The sequence below is a fragment of the Equus caballus genome, chromosome 6 (assembly GCF_041296265.1).
Source record: "Equus caballus isolate H_3958 breed thoroughbred chromosome 6, TB-T2T, whole genome shotgun sequence".
In the NCBI taxonomy this organism is placed as follows: Eukaryota; Metazoa; Chordata; class Mammalia; order Perissodactyla; family Equidae; genus Equus; species Equus caballus.
The window spans coordinates 82,414,527-82,431,186 of NC_091689.1; the positions used below are offsets into that span (position 1 = coordinate 82,414,527).

Genomic DNA, 16,660 nt, shown 5'->3' on the forward strand with positions numbered 1-16,660 from the left:
ATCAGAGGCTGGAGAGGACGCAGGTGCTCAAGACCAAGGGTCCTTGGCTTTGCATGAGTGAGACTGGGGTTCAAGACTCAGTGGGCTGCTCACCATGGTGTGGCCTCGGGCAGGCTCCTTGACTCTGTGCTCGTGTGTAAAATGGGGATGAAGATACCGACCCCGCAGGAAGTTAGCAGACAACCAAGCAGAGGGCTGGGCACAAAGGCCTGAGGGAATGGCGCCTAAGACCCGGGGCCTTCCTTCTGGGAGCTGAGTCCATCGGGGAGCGACTGCAGCTCTGCCTCTGGGCTCTGAGAATGTGCCCCTGCCTCTCTCCCTCTCGCTCCTCTCGTCCTCCCTTCCTCTCCTCTCCTTCTCCTTCCCCTGCTTCATCTTAAATATGGAGTATAAATAGATATATTTTGCTCCCACACAGCCTCTGATGGGGTAGCGGGAGGCTTGGTCAGCCCAGAGCGCTCCCTCTCGCCTTCTGCGGTTCTGGAGGCCCCGCTGGTCCGCTTCCAGGGAGTGCCCAGCTCTCCTGGGCCTGCTCTTCCTTCCTCCCTGGCCTGATATCCCTGGCTGTTCTTGCTCTGGCTGGGTGGCTGTGTGTGTCCTCCCTGGACCCAGCACGCCAACCTGGGTGGTGGGACCACAGCAGAGAGAGAAGAGACTCACGTGGTCAGGGATGGAAGAGATCTCAGTCCCCTCTGTGACTGGAGGACGAGACAGGCTGGGGACAGGAGCCACTGCCCAGGTCACACTGCCGATTCCTGGCCTCCTGCCACGCAGGCCAGACCTCCCTCCCACACCGTGGGCATTTCTGGCCACTAGGGCACAGGAATCGGTGCTGAGGCCACGAATCTATCCTGAGACTGGGTCCCAGGCTCTGATGCTAGGGGTAGGCTGGCGGGGTACTTCTAGGTGACTGGGTTTCTGCGACGGTGTCTGTGTCCCCAGTTCTGACACGTGCTGCTCCTTTTCCCATTCGGTACCCACTTGTGTGGCCCACCCCGGCCTCCTGGACCTGCTATCTGAACGGCTTGTGGTCAGACTCAGCCCCCTCCCCTCCTCCATGTGGCCACCCCTGTGGGCTCTGTGGGGAGAGGGAGGGTGGGCAATGGTGTGTGGGCTCTGTGGTGCCAGAATACCAGCCGAGAAGTCAGGTATGTCCCAAATGCTCTGCATGGATTTGTCCCCTTGGTCCTCATCAAGCCCCTATTCTCACCAGCTCCTATCACAGAGGAGGAACCTGAGGTTCTTTGGGGTAAGTGCCTGTCTAAGGTCATGAATTTGTCAGTGATGGACTTGAACCCAGACCCTTGGTTATGAGCCCTTCTTCCTTGCTGATTCTCTAAGCCTGGTGACCCTGGAAGGAGCAGTGGGAGAGAAGAGGAAGCTGTCTTCCTACTGTCCCGGGCTCCCTCCCCCGTCTCAGAAGTGCCCCTGATCCCTGCAGGCTGCTGTTTCTTGCTGACTTCCGCTGACCTCTGTCAGCCCCTGAGTTTTGACCTGTCACAGTTAAGTGCAAGTCCCTGGCTTCGAGGCTGGCACTGCAGGGCCGTCTCTGGGGCCTGAGCACTGGGCGGCCTTCCTTGGGGGTGGCCTGGCCTCTTGGAGGCATGGAGGGCACGCTCACCTGGGGCTTTGGCCGCAGGTGGGACGTGGGCCCGCGTGCTGTCTCCTCTCTGCCAGGCCGTCTCCCTTGGGTGCAATCATAGAAGTGTCCTTGGCTGTCACAGCTCGGGCTGCCAAACAGGAAGAGCGGCAAAAAAGCCCCAAACAGACACAGCTCCACGGAACCACCCAGCCCTACCCCCACCTCCGCTCCTAGCTCCACCCATGGCTCCCTTCACCCCTGCATTGGCATCTTTGGGGGAACTGGACAGGCCTCTGCCTCTCCACCTGGCTGAGGACCTGATGTGACCCTCCCTGGCTTTGGTACGGAGCCCGAACCATCTGGGGTTCAGGCCCCTAGGGAACAGGGGGCGCCTGGCAGGGGTTGGGGGAGGGGAGATGGAAGGTGGGTGAGATTTCCCATCTCTCTGGGGATGCTTGGGTCCCTGGGCAGTCTCCGAGCCCCTCCTGGACATACTCACAAACAAACCTGCTGAGGGCTTCTGGTGGGGCACGAGCGTGGGTGTTTTGTGCCCCTCACAGATTCTGGAGGCCTGTCCTGGGCGGTCCTTACATGGTCCAGGGACAGGGGCCCCTTTGCCCCTGGTCCCCTTTAGCTGGAGACAGGATGCAATCCTGATCACCCAGGAGGCAGAGAAAAGACAGAGGGCTGGCCAGAGCTACGGGGTGGGGGAGGCTGGGGCTGGGCTGTCCAGAGGCACTGGAAGTTGGTCCTCAAAGAAACAAAGGGGACTTTGCTCCTTTCCTTTGCTTCCTCCTTCCACTTCTCTCTCCACATCAGTCCCTCCCAGCCTCTGCTCTGTCTCCCTCTCATTCTCATCCCCCTCTTCGCTCTTCCTCTCTGCCTACCCATCCCTCTTGGTCTCCTGCCCACTCAGCGTCCTGGCCCTGGACTCTCTCAGCCCTGGGAGGAGAGGTGTCTGGTTGGTCCCTGCAGCCCAGCTGGATGGCCTTATGGGAATGGCATCCCTGTGTCACAGTTTCAGTGTCTCCTCTGTGCCCTCTCCCTGTTTGGCCTCCAGGCTGGGCCCGTGGAGGCGGCAGGCCTGGGACAACGCAGGGTAGCAATGCATAGTTGCTGGATGAATGTTCCAGTGAGCACATCTCAGGCCCGCTGGTGCTCTGGGTTGGGACATGGCCCTTGGGGAGGCAGGCTGGGATGCTCTGGGCCAGGGAGAATCTTAGCCTCACTCCAGGGCTTGATGTGAAGGTGGCCCACTCCTCCAGGAAGTCTTCCTAGATGAGCCCACTTAGGTTCCTATCTCTCTCTCCTCCTCTCTCCTAAATGCACGTCCACATCTATGCTCACTGGGTCAGGGCCCTCTCCCTGATGAGGCTGGAAACTCCCACTTCTTTTCTCTGGACCGGCCCTTTGAGCAGGCCTGTGAGGCCGCAGGAGGGAGGCCCTGCACGGGGCCACGTCCTTGGAATGGGCTGGTCTCGGCACAGGGCCGAGGGCCTTTGAGCAACCTGCGGCTGTGGGAAAAGAATTTCTGAGGGTCCCAGAGTTGGGGTTTGGGGAGAGCTGAGCACAGATTTGCAGAGGGCAGGGGCCAAGAGAGAGGGAACTAACAGCAAGGATAGAGAAACTAGAACAGGCCTGTGAAGCCCCTCCATGTGCCAGGCAGTCTCCGAGTCACAGGAGGGGCGCTGACCCACCGAGGGCGTCTGGGATGCCTTCCCTGAGGGGACAGCGAGCAAGGGCTTGAAGGAAGAGGAAGAGCTGTCCAGGAGGGGCGAGGAGAGTGTTCAGGCTACGATAGTAACCAGAGCTGTGGGGTGAGAGACTACTTGTGTGGGACGGTGAGAAGGACAAGAGCCAGTATTACTGGAGTGTCGGAGATGCTTCAGAGCTCAGAGGAGCAGTGAGCACCTTGGGGGCCCAGGTAGGCAGCAATCAAGGCATTTTATTACTTTGCATAAAGTCCTTCAGTGGCTCCCTGTGGATTATGGGATAAAGTCCAGAAGGTGCTTTGGGACATCAAACAAGGGCACCTACTGCCCTTCTTCTGTGTCTCATCTCTGCCATACCCTCTTTCTTTCCACAGCCCCTGCCACCCCCACCCACCGCTGACTAAACTGGACCCGTTTCCCTGAACCTGCTGAGTGCTGCCCTGTGTCCGCGTTGGTTGGTGCAAATATGGACCATTTCCATCATCGCATGCAATTCTATTGGACAGCGCTGATCTGTAAAGAAGGCATCTGAATGAGGCCAGGAGGCTGCAGACCCCTGGGGCTGTGCAGTGGTTCAGGATAGACTAGGGGGCAGCCTCGGGGTGGTGGCAGAGCTCTGGACCTGGGGACATGAGGCCTGGTTTCTGACCTGGGCTCCGCCACTTACCAGCTATGTGGGTTGGGGCCAAATGCTTGGCCTCTCTGGGCCTCAGTGGATTGTAAAATTAGGTTGTACAAGCCACGTGGATGATGGCTATTTTTTTTAATTAAATTATTTTTTTCTAGGGACATCGAATGTTCCTAAAACTGTTGTCAACTCCCTCGCTGTGCCAGGTACTCAGTGAACCAAGGCCCTTGGCCGAGCAGGGTGCCAGAGAGGTCCGGCAGGTGCGGGTGTTTGGTAATGAGGACAGGGAGAGGTAAGCATGGGCTAATTACACTTTCCTGTCTCCACGGCACTTAGCCCAATTTGTAATTATTTGTTGCTGGTTGTTTACTGGGCCTGCCTTCCCTGCGAAGGTCTGGGAACACAGAGACTGCGCGTCTGTTTTGCTCCCTCGGTTTCCCAGTGCCTGGCATAGCGCTGGCACACAGTAGGTGCTTGATGACCATTTCTTTCTGAAATGAGTCAAAGGCCACCCTTTGCACAGGGCCCTTGTCATACAGTATTGCCACACAGGAGACAGCATCCACAGAGTCGGATGGTGTACAGTGACGGGCCCCACGTGGGCTGTGGAGCAAAGCCAGGATGGGAGATGCCCCTATTTCTGGAGGCCGGCTCTGGACCCCCTGCCCCACAGGACCTGGCTGCCTCCTTGCCAGGCTGAGCTGGGTGAGTGGGGTGGGCCTGTGGTTGACACTGGGTCCTCCACCTGGGGTGTCACACATAACACCACGGATGGACTCACAGTGGCTGGGCGTCCTGCAGCTTTGCTTCCTACTCAGCACGGGCGGATCTCTGATGCCCTCCTGTCCCGGTCAGATACCTTAGGTGGGCGAGAAGATTGATGGTCCTTCCTGCAAAAGAAAGAGGCTGACGGAAACCTCTTGAAGCTGGCAGAAGCCCCAGTCGGCCTTGAGTTCGGTCAGGCATGCATTTGGGGCAGGGCAAGGACCGAGCCATAGGCCCTCTCCTTTGATGCAAGACCTGAGGATGGAGCATGGGAGGGTATGTGCCCCTGGCCCGGGTGTAGGGGAGGTCCAACCTACCTGGGGAACCCCAGCCCGAGCCTGGCTGTGTGGGTGCTGGGACATGCCAGTGGCATCTCGGCATGGTTGCCAGGCCTGCTTCTGGGTGGAGAGGAGCAGGAAGAAGGATTGCACAAGGGGAAACCGCGGGAGGGCCCTGCTTTTTCTGCTCACCGCCTCCCTTCGGGGAGGACCAAGGATCCCCGGGAAACACCGTACCTTCTCATCTGCTTCCTCCCCCAGGAGGAAACACAGGTTTGGGGCCGGCCACAGGCCTCCGAGTGGCCTCCTGCACACTCTCCATGCCACCCACTGTGACTGCCCGCTCAGCCCACGAGGACGGTTCCTTCCCACAGCCCTCATTTCCCAGGCCTCAGACAGCTCAGCATCCTCCTCCCTCCCACTCCCTCCTCTGCCTCTGTGCCTTCCTGCTGCCACTTGCCAGTTTGGCGTGCTCCCTCCCTGCTGGAAGTCTTCCCAAATAGCCCCCCTCACTTGTCCTTGGAGCGAGAGAGCTCTACAGAGCTGCCTCCATGGTGGCGGGACTTTGTTTTGTTCACGGCTCTGTTGCCACTGGCACATAGTAGGCCTGCAGGAAAGAGCTGTGGAATGAACGCACAGTGTGCCCTCTATTCTGCAGCACTTGTTTCCATGGCTCTCTTAGGCAGGGTCTCTTCCCTCCACCAGCCTCCCCTGGTCTGGGGGACATTTCCTTTCCTCATGCCAAGAGTCCTGTGCCTGGAGAAGCTGGCCAATCCTCCCCACCCTGCCATCTGTGCCTTCATTCCACGCGCTTCTGGCATCTCTCCTGGGGGCTTGCCCCTGTGCTGAGCAGGGGGACAAATACAGAGAGAAGGGAGGCCGGAGGGCAACTTGGGGGCTCTCCCTACATCCTGGTCCCCTCTGCCTCCCAGCCCAGGGCTTTCTGAGCTCTGCAATCTCATTCCATCCAGCCTCTGCCTCCAGGCCAGCTGCCCAGCTGGTTCTAGTCTCCTCGCCCTTCCATTCCTGGCACTGCACACAGCTATTTAGGAGGTGTCCCTCTCCCCGGGGCTGCTTTCAGAGAGGAACAAAGAGGGACTGGAAGGCTGGGGTGGCTGACAAAGGCAGGACGGGAGTGGTAGGAAGTCTGGAGATGCTTATTTGTTAGCCCAAACCGCTCCCTGAGCTTCAGCCGCTGCCTTTATCTGCCCTGATAATAGACCGAAACCATATTCTGCTCCCTGTTGAGCGATCAGTGCCCGGCCTCTGTGAGCCTGCCAGGATGGCCACAGCCCAGGTGGCTCTGGGCGTGGTGCCAGCTGACATAGGCCAGCCAGCTCTGGGAAGCTGCAGCCAGGAGTGTGGCCACCGGCCTGCAGACCACCCCACACGCAGGGATGTCCCACACATCCAGGGGCCTCAGTGCCCGTGCCGGCACACGGGAGGCTCTCAGGATGGAGCTGAGTTGTTTACGGTTCATTTTTCTTTGCATCCCCAGCACTGAGCACGGGGCCTGGCATACAGCAGGAGCTCAGAGGTGGAACTTCAGGCTCTCAGCACCTATGATGGGGACCTACCATGTGCAGACAGCTGTGTCCTCTCCCTCCCCATCCTTCTATCTCCTTCCTCCAGCACCTGCTGGGGATCTCCTGATGCAGCGAGATGTGCGGAGACTCCAAGGCAGCCTGTGAAAGGCCAATCCCAGGCCAGCCCTGCCCGCTGTGTTGCAGGGAGAAGGGAAGGAGAGGGGATCCTTCCGCATGTCCCCGTAACTCAAATGAGGACCCAGGCTTACAAAAAGCACTCACGCTGGTGACCCAATTTCATCTCCCAACGCTGCTCGGCAGTCCAGGCATTACTGCACCCCCATTTGGCAGAGGTATGGGATTTGCACCAAGATCTTCAGCCTCCAGATGCAGCCCCTAGCCCAAGCTTCCACATATCTGCTGGGGTCTTGGTCCCTGAGTTAAGCTCTGAGGTTCTGGGAGAGCTCAGAGGGGCTGGGGGCTGAGAGAGTGGGAGAAGAGCTGGGGTGGGAAGGGACCGGGAGGCGTAGGGCAGGGCCGGTGGGGTGAGGGGCAGAGGCAGCAGGGCCACGGGCTGGGCCGCTGGAAGGAGCAGGACCGCCCAGTGGGAATCTGACAACCTCAGCTCCTCTCTGAGGAGCACTGTCACCTCCTGAGCGGGCAAACAGTGCGGGGTGAGATTGGGGACTAATGAGTGTTTTCCAGCGGGTGATTCCTCTATGTGGGGTCTATCTTCCTGGGTCATCGCTCTGCAGTGTGCACTTAGCAGGGTAATAGCAGCCTGGTCTGGGTTCCTGCCTACCCACTGGCCCCAGGGCCCTGCAAACAGATGGCAGCAGATGAGGGAGAGGAAGGCAGGAATAAGCAGGAGCAGTGTGCCCCGCCTCCACCCTGCTTCCCTGTCCCCGGTCACTGTGGTGGGGGGGCGGGGGGGCCCCCAGACACACGGGGGTAGCTCCCCTCATGGCACGGCCTCACATCCACCCAGACCGTCATAGACACCCGCCCCCTCCCAGTCAGCCCCTGCCCAAGCCCACGAGGCCCCCTCGCTAGCCTCTGTGCTTGGTCCCTCACACATCTTCCTCTTGTGCATGCTGCTCCTCCTCTGTCCTCGGGAAGCCGAAAAGGGAGAGGGAGGTACAGTGGACCCAGGACACCCCCAGTGTGAGGCACGGTGCTTCATGTCCATGGGGGCTTCTAAATCCCCATGACCACACTGGGGTAGGGGTTATTTTTAGGTGACAGTTGAAGGTGCTGAGGCTCTGGGAGGTTAAATGACTTGCTCAAGGTCACCCAGTGTGGTAGGCGGTATATTGGATCCCCAAAATGTCCACGTCCTAATCCCCAGAGCCTGTGAGTGTGTTACCTTATGTGGCAAAAGGGACTTTGCTGACGTGATTAAGGATCTTGAGACTATCCTGAATTATCTGGGTGGACCCAGTGACATCACAAGGGTCCTTTAAACGTGGCAGAGGAAGCAGAAGAGTGACGCTGTGAGAAAGACTGGACTAGTTGAAGATGGGAGGGGAGCCACGGAAGACGGGTGGTCTCTAGAAGCTGGAAAAGGTGAGGATGTGGATCTTTGTCTAGCACCCTCAGAAAGAGTGCAGCCCTGGTGGCATCTGGAGTCTAGCTCCTTGAGACCCATTTTGGACTTCTGACCTCCAAACTGTAAGAGAATGAAATTGTGTTATTCGAAGGCCCTAAGTTCATGGTAATTTGTTACAGCAGTGTCAGGGAAGGGACACAGCCAGCTAGCAGCAGAGCTGGGATCTGAACCCAGGTCTCAGCCCCACTCTGCCCCCTTCCACCTTACTGTCTGAGGACTGAGCTCTGCCCTCGCTCCAGCTCCAGGCTGCCCGTCTGTCTGCCCTCACTCACACTGACTGAGCTGAGAGTTGGCCCCACAGTGGGGGCAGGAAAGCCCCTTGGAGTGGAGGGTGGGAGGGAAGAGGCTGGATCTCAGGCGCTCTCCTCCTCCTCCAACCCCAGCTTCCCTTCCTGTCTCTCCCCTACTGGGGGCTCATGAGTTCTTAGACACAGGCCTACAGTAGCCCATTTCTTGGGGGTTCAAGTAAGGCAGGGCAGGCACTAGCCCTTAGGGCTGGGGGTGAGGAGGGGTCTCTAGTGTGAAGGCCCATGTGGTCCCTGCCCTTAGGGCTCGCACGGCCGCCTGCTTCTGCACTTTGCGGGTGTCTCCATCCTGGTCTGTCCTTCGAAGCAGAGAGTGAAGGGGCTGGAAGGGGGTGTCTGGGAGTCTCTCCTCTGGGACCCCAGCGGTCTGTATGTCCATCTCGGGTGAAGGGAGAGATCTGTGTGTCCTGGTCCCTGGATGTGGGAGGATCTGGGGGCCCTGCCCCTCTGGGATGTGTGTGGGGCATCTCAGATCCTGTGAGCTCTCTGGGCAGATTGTCTGTAGCTCCTGGGTGTGTGTGTGAATATGTGAGGGTGCAGGTGTGAGAATTTGTGTCTACTCACATCCCTGTGTGTGTGCCTACTCATGCCCCTTGTGTGTGTGCATGTCTACTCACACCTCATGTGTATCAGTGAATGTGTTGCTGTGTAAGTGTGTGAACGTGTGTGTGCCGACACCCACCTGTGTGAACATGTGAGTGTGCAAGTGTGTAAGTGTGTCTACCCATGTTCCTATATATGAGTGTGAACATGTCTACTCGTGCCCCCGTGTGTGAACAAGTAAGTGTGTAAATATGCAATCATGCCCACTCATGTCCCCATATGTGAATGTGCAAGTGTGCCTACCCAACCCCTGCGTGTGAATGTGTGAGTGTGCAAGTGTGTCTATTTATGTCTCAGTATGAGTGTGTGACTATGCAAGTGTGTGGATGTGTCTACTCACACCCCTGGATGTGAGTGTGCGAGTGTATCTACTCACAGTTCTGTTTGTGAGTGCGTGAGTGTGTGCTTCCCCCAGCGCTCCGCCGGCATTGCCTCACCCCTGTGACACAGCCACTAATGACTGTTTGCCATTGTCTGTGCGGTGGTGGCATCACCTGTGCTAATGACAGTCTCCCGGCCTAATGACCTAGCTGCTGCCCCATCATTTAGGAGCCACAGGAGCACTCGGCCATGGGCCAGAGAGATGTTGACGAGCTCGACACATTTCCCACTGTGGTGTCAGTGGGGGTGGGGAGAGGCAAAAATCCCACCCTCCCCCGCAGCTGTGGGGTGCCGTGTGGGCTGGGCATTTCAGCTGGCTGATGGCATTCCTGGGTGGCGAGCCCCAGGTCTGGGCCCTGCCCTCTGCGTCTGGCAGGACTGGGTGGCTGCTGCCTTGCTCCCTGCTGCCCCTTCCCACAAGGTGCCCTGGACCCCCAGCAGCTAGCCCACATCAGCTCCCACAGATGGGGGTCTGCCTTCCCCACACCAAACCCCCCAGGCCCTCCTCACCTCTGCAGATGAAACAGACCCCTGAGTGGGCCTATCTGTGCCCCAGAGGTTCTGGTCTGGGGCGGCCCCTGGGGTTTGTGGGGGTCTGGGGCAGCCCGGGAGTTTACAGGGTCTCAGGCAAGCCGCCCTGCATGGAGTCCCACTGCTGAAGCCTCGTTTGCTGACCCCACCAACATGTTTTTTACGATTGAAACTGAGTTAACACAGCCTTCTGGACACAAAGCAGGAGCTGGGGAGGGGCTGCAGCTGCCCACCCCACCTCCCCCCCGTCATGAGCCCACAGCACTGTGTTCATGCTTTGCTTCAGCTTTGAACCCACTCCGCCCTGCGGATGTCTCCCACTGCCGGGTCGGCCTCCTCCTACGTAAGTCTACCTAGATAAGCAGGTAAGCTTAGCACTCTTCCTGGCTCAGCAGGGACTCACTGAAAGCTTTCTGGGTTAGTGAGTGCACCCCTGGAACCAGCTGTGTGACCTTGAAGTGACTTGCAGTGTCCTCTGAAGAAGGGGGATGCAACAGCGCCCGCTGCAGGCTGGTTTACTTATACCCGCTCCAGTCTCTGCCACCCACTTCAGGTGTTCTTATTGTGCCCCTTTTACAGATGGGGGATCAAGGTGCAGAGCACTTCCATCAGTCCACACGATCAGCAGGTGCTGGAGCTGAGATCCCCCCCAGGGTCAGTCTCCCCGTACATCCTGCTGGAGCGTTGAGGGAAAGGCCTGGGTGTGTGGTTGGCGACACAGCATTAGCACTCAGTCTGGTGCCAGAGGCCGGGAAGAGGGGACCTGCTCTCGGAAGGGTTTGCTGTGCTCCAGAGGGAGAAGCGTCGCTTGAGGAGAAGCTGACCTCTTCCAGGTTCTCCCCAGAGATTCCTGGCCTGATACCACCCTATTGGGGCCTCCCTCACAATCAAGGCAAGGACTGGAACATGGGGAGAAGCTGCTCAGTGTTTCATTAGTGAGTTTGCTTGGTTATCAAGAGGAAGAAATTGCAGGAAGAGAGATGACTTAGATTCCAGAGTCTTCCGTGGCACTCGTTAAGGGCAGGGACTGATTCTTAGCAAAATGGGCTTAATGAACACAGGGACTCGCAGCTAGAGATGGTCAAGGAATATGTCACTTTATGAGGACATTTGTAAGGGACACATATACAGGGCCCCTGAAGACAGGGAGAACTCTGGGTTTGAGTGCCAAGGGGACGCGGTCTAAGCAGTGGTCAGAGGTGGGTGGGGTTGGCCCGGGGAGGTTTCCTGGAGCAGGGGGTGTGGACTGGGTTGGGGAGGGACAAGGCTTTCCTTGGGGTGGGGGCAGTGGGGAGAGCAGCAGGCACCTTGTGTCCCAGTGGCATCGTCATTCTGGAAGCAGCCACTGGCTCAGTGACCTGGTACCCTGGGAATTTGCCCTGCCTCCTGGGTGGGGATGGTCTAGCCACATGCCTGCCCAGCCCACTTGGAAATGGCATGGAAATGTGGTGTGGCCTTGAGCCAGGTCCTCTTCTCCAGGGAATTTGGCCCCATTTTGGCCTGAGGTCCCTGGGGTGTCTTTTCTCGGTGTCTGGGGAAAGATGAGGGAGGAGTGTGGGGCCTGTGGGGATTCTGAGAAGTGAAGGGGGTGCTGCTGTGGCCTGCTGCCACCCCCTCAGGGGTCAGGGTGCCAGTGGGGAAGAGGACAGGCCCGCAGTCACCCCGTCCCCACGCTTGGCTGCTTTGGGGTTGGCCTGGGGTGGTGGAGAGCAACTTCAGATTCACAGGGCTCCTGAGTGGGACAGGCCCTTAGTCTACCCCCTTCCTTTGCAGAGAGGGGCCTGCAGGGCCAGGAGTTGGGAGGGAAGGAGAGACTGGGGGGGTCAGGGTAGGGTAGACCCAGGATTCAAGGAAGAGGCATTGCTGTGGTTTTCCAGGCGTTCCCCGGAGGGTGGCCAGTGCATCCCAAGCCTGGGCCAAGGTCCGAGGTGGGGACAGCAGACACACCTTGGGCACTGGGGCTAGGGTGGTGGTTGAAGAGGGAGAGGGGAGGACCCCGGGTGGCTTCCTGTAGGAGGGGTGGGCCATGAAGCAGGGTGGAGCAGCTGGAATGGGTGGGGGCTCCCTGGTGAGGAGGGGGAGGCGTGTGTAGGGAGCCTGGCTGAGACGACAGTGAGGTGGGGTGCAGGAAGAATGCCCTGAGGCACAGAGCTCTGGGCGCCAGCTGAATCAAGAGGTGAAGGGAGCCCCTGACAGTCCAACAGGGCTTCTGGCGCAGGTGACTTCACTCCTGGGACCACGAGGGCCGAGGCCCGGGGTTACCACTGGGTCTCACCGTGCTGTGTTCCAGGAGCTGCAGTCTGTCCACCCCGGGCTGGGTGGAGGGTCTCTTGAGCCCAGCAGTGGATTTTGCGGTGGGTGGAGGGGAGCTCCTGGGAGGCGCGTCCTGGGGTGGGCTGGGGAAGGAGGGGTTGGGGATCAAGCTACGGGAGAACTTCGGCACTGGGGTTGCCTCCTGCTCTGTCCTCACCTCTAGAGATGCCCTGAGATGAGGGCGGAGGCGTCGACTTGGGGATTCAGAGTCCCTGTATAACTGGCAGTTAGAGCGTGCCTGCAGCGGTCTCAGGAACGACTGTGTTTGGCCATCGTCTCCAGCCCAGGAAACTCTCCACGCTTCCAACAGCAGCATCCTGTTTAGGGCCAGCAGTTTGGAGCAGAGAGAAGCCAAAAGAGATGCGAAAGGAGAGACTGACCCTTGGGGAAGAAGAGAGAGTCCCCCCTCCCCTCATCCACTGTCCTCTGGGGACCGGGGGGCAGCATGACGGGGCCTGGGAGGGGGAGCTGAGACAGGGGTGCTGGGTCACTAACCAAAACCCTCACATGGAGGCCGGGGGGACTTCGTGTCTGAGCCTTGTGGGGGTGGCTCTGCTGTTGGCCCTCACAGTTTTCCCGCCTTCTGGTCCTTGGGCTCTGTGCCCAGGCCCTGCTGTCATCACCTGCTCCCTGAGCCAGCGCCTGGCAAAAGCAGCCATGAGGTCATGGGGCGGGGTAAGTTGGCATGCCCCCCATCTCTGCTGGAGCCTCGGCAGGTGCATGGCGGAGCTCTGGGCCTGGCGCCTCGGTAATCTCCCTCCTGGCCCCGTCCCCTTCCAGGGAGGTGGCTCCTTCAACCAGCCAGTTTGAAGCCTCATCCACCTTGGTCCCCAGACTCCAACAAAAGGTGCAACACTGGCTTGTGCCATGGCATGAAGGCTTGAGGTTAGGCTTCAAGAAGGACTTCCTGCTCGGAGGCTGGAATGGTGGGATGAGGGAAGGGCGAGTTAAGATGAAGGACCATGTCAATAATAAGTGTGGCGCTCCTCCTTGCGGGTTTGTTCTGTGTCCTGCTCCGAGAGAGGTTCCTAGTTCTCATGTCATCTTCACCACAACCTTGCAGAACATGGAAATGCAGGCCAAGTTTTCTCAGCCAGTAAGCGGGGGAGCTCCAGCTCTGGGATCCATCTTGAGGGTCCAGGGAGGCAGGGCCCCCGAGGACCATGTGGGCCCCCAGTGCTCACTTATTCCTTCATTTAGCGTCAGTGGTGAATAAGGAGAGGGGCAGGAGTTGGAGGTCAAACAGGCAGGAAAGAGAAGAGGTGAGTTCCCCTACCAGAGGGTGGAGGTCAGCTATGCAGGGGTGGGGGCACTGATTCTGTCTGGCGCCTCTTGAGTCAGAAAGGAAGCGCGCGCGTCAGCACAGCAGCAAGAAGGAGTGAGGTGAGACCGCAGGACCTTCTGACTTCGGGGCTGCACGTCATCGGCATGTGAAGGGCGTGTTCTCTGGCGAGGGAGAGAGTTGTGAAGGGCTCAGTATGGAGGTGGGGAGATGGATGGCCTGATTTGGGGGTCTTTCTGCAGGCATTTGTGTGTGTGCGTGTGTGCACGTGAGTGTGCATGCGTGTGCACACATACAGGTGTCCACAGTCTCTAGTGATACAATTTCTGCCCCTCCAGTGGCATCTGTATTGGTGTATCACAGGCGCTTAAGAGAGAATGTCCTCTTTGCTAATGGTCCGGAATGTACTCTATATTTGGGTGCAGTCCTGTCTTGACTGCGGCCCATTCTTGTTCCCCAAATGTCCTCCAATTTGGTACACCTCTCATTCTAATCCCAACACCCTACACTTACTCCCAGGAAGCTTTCTCTGCCCCTTCTCTAAGGACCCCCGTTCCCTTCCCCTGCCCGAGGATCAGCTGGGGTCTCAGCTTTGACCTGTGGTGGGCATAGCCTATTGCTCCCCCGTGAGCCCACTGTTGCGTCTTGACCACTCACTGCTGCATTCCAGCTCCCACAGCACTGGACCCACCGTAGCGAGCCCACACATGCTCACAGCACGGGTGAATGGAGACAGGGATGTGGGGCAACTCCTGGCATGTAACTGGGGCCAGCCCTCGGGTGTGCCCTGCCAGGGGACGTGTTGCCAGTTGGCACGTCTGCTCTTGGTGTCCAAGCCTGTGCCCTAGGTCAGTGGATCTGGGGTCAGATCCTGTGTTTTAGGTCCTAGTGGCCACATACACAGTCAGAATCCTAGGATGTCAGGATGGGTGGGACCCCAGGGACTGTCAAGGCATGAATCATCTATCCTTCATGTACAGAAAAGACATGTCCCAGAGAGGGAAGGGCCCTGCTCAAGATCACACAGTAATTTGGGGGACATTGCAGGTCTCCTGCCCCCCAGGCCAAGCCCTTTCCACCGTATCACGCTGCCTCCCTAATTTTTCCCTCTCTTTTTTCTCTTGTTTCTGTACTTTTCTTAGGCTTCCCCTCTCCAGGTCGCCCATCCAGACCCCACCATCCCTGGAGGCCAGGCTGGCCCTCCTCCACTCTGGGCCCCGCCCACCTCTCTCCTCGGCGGTCTGCATCATTAGCAGCCAGTCCTGCTCATTCCCATTCTCTAATTGTCTGGAACACAAATTAGTGCTTTATTGCTTGATGCTCTAATGACCTGGGTTCTAACCGGGCTCGATTGCTTCCCGGCTGCATGACCTTGGGCTAGTTACTTAACGTTCCTAATCCTCTGTTTTCTCATCTGTAAAATGGGGCAGGCGTGTGAGCCCCAGGGAAGAGCAGAAGCGAAGCTCAGAGGGCTCCCCTTGGAAAATGTGAGACTGAAATCTGCGGTGCTATGGGTGTGGGCGGGGTGGCCGTGGAAAGGTAGGCAGGCATATCCTGGGGAGCTTCTGCTCCTGGCAGTGGGGAGCCCTTGAGGCTTTTTTGGAAGGGAAGTAGCAACCCCCCACCCAGAGTTTGGGGTGGTTGTGAAACGGGTTGGAAGGGGTGCGGCCTTTGGAATCGGTGGCTCTGGATTTGCATGTCAGCTCCACCACTGGCTAGCTGTGTGATGCTGCACAAATTGCTAGGTCTCTCTGAGCTTCCTTTTTCAATCTGTAAAATAAGGATGCTATCTACCCCATAGATTTATGGGGAGGATTAAACAGGAAAACATCTACCAATTGCTTGGCTTGGAGTCTGGTCCTTAGTAAGTGCTTAACGAGGAGTAGCCATGATTACTGTGTTGCTGTCATCATCCGACAGCACGTGTCAGCCCGCACCCTGGCCTGGCTTGTCCCTGTGTCTGTCTGGGCTGCGGTGACAGGCTCGTTCCTCGCTTTCCAGTCAGAAGCTTCCTAAGGGCAGGGCCCTTATGCATCAACTCCTTGCTCCAGCTGCTCCAGGAAGTGAAGGAGCTGGGAAAGCTGTTGGGAAGAGGGTGATGTCATCTTTGTGGCCTCTGGGTGGCTCCGCAGAGGCAGGCGGTGGGAGGGGGTCTCAGGCCCTCTTGGAGCCTGAGGGGATTAAGGGAGCTTAGTGGGACAAGGTGTGCCTCCAACTTCCTTGCTGGGCTGCAAAGCCCACTCTCCTGGGGACAGTCCTCGGGGGCCTAGGCCGTGCAGGGGCCTGCCACCGCTGGTGAAGCCTGCGAAGAGGGGCCGGTGCAGCTCCCAGAGAGGGAGCATGGGGGTGGGGCGGAGGGGAAACCGACTGCCAGCTGCCCTGCTCCGCCTGAGCGCCTCTGTGGCCTGCACTGTGCAGAGGAGAGGGGAGCAGACGCCCCATCCCTGAAATGGTTAGAGTCCCATCATTATTGACAATAGTTATAAAACACCTACTAGGTGCTGAGGATGGTCACTGGGCCGAGAGTCACCGGGTCCTGCACACACAGAGGGGGATTCAGATGGGCCTTCAAGGGGAGAGCCCTGGGGGCTCTGGGAGCTCTGAGAGCTGCGCGTGCCCCTCCCGATGGGGGTGGGAGGCTGTGCCGGGCAGGCGAGCCACGGCCTGGAAGCACTCGTGTGGTTGGTTGTGGTTGGAGGTCCCTGGGTGTGTTACAGGCGGGGACGGTGGGTAGAGATGAGTCCAGAAAAGTCGGCAGTGTGGTAGATGTGACGTTAGGAGTGTGCACTGAATCTCCAGGGGAGTGGGGAGCCACTGAAGGGTTTTTAGGCAGGGGAGAGGGGTGGTCTGATGCAGGGGCCATGCTGTGGGAGCGAGGAGGGATGGGGTGGTCTGACTTCAGGTTTCAGGGAGGAGGGAGTGATGAGGGGGCCGTGTGCTCCTGGGGAGGGGCGGGGATGGGCTGCATGTGTGGGAGGGGTGGGCCTCCGCTGGCAAGGCATTTGGAGCCCAGGTGGGTGTGTGAGTGGGATAGAGGGCAGACACTGTCAGGGCTCTGCTGGCGGGGGAAGGCTGAGGCAGAGGACCGGAGCTGGAGGAAGAGCTGGCCAGGGGCCTGACCATGGCCTTGGCTGTGCCACATCCT

The 16,660-nt window shown here is 58.7% G+C and overlaps 2 long non-coding RNA genes across 2 annotated transcripts; both read left to right on the plus strand.

Annotated features, from left to right (window-relative positions):
* Positions 1 to 4,080: 4,080 nt before the first annotated feature.
* LOC138924822 (uncharacterized) lies at positions 4,081 to 6,796 on the plus strand. Its single transcript, XR_011440105.1, has 4 exons — positions 4,081 to 4,214; positions 4,446 to 4,627; positions 4,778 to 4,963; positions 6,464 to 6,796. It is a non-coding gene; the product is annotated as an uncharacterized lncRNA (long non-coding RNA).
* A 5,600-nt stretch (positions 6,797 to 12,396) lies between these two features.
* On the plus strand, positions 12,397 to 15,353 carry LOC138924821 (uncharacterized). Its single transcript, XR_011440104.1, has 3 exons — positions 12,397 to 12,908; positions 13,014 to 13,118; positions 14,658 to 15,353. It is a non-coding gene; the product is annotated as an uncharacterized lncRNA (long non-coding RNA).
* Positions 15,354 to 16,660: the final 1,307 nt, after the last annotated feature.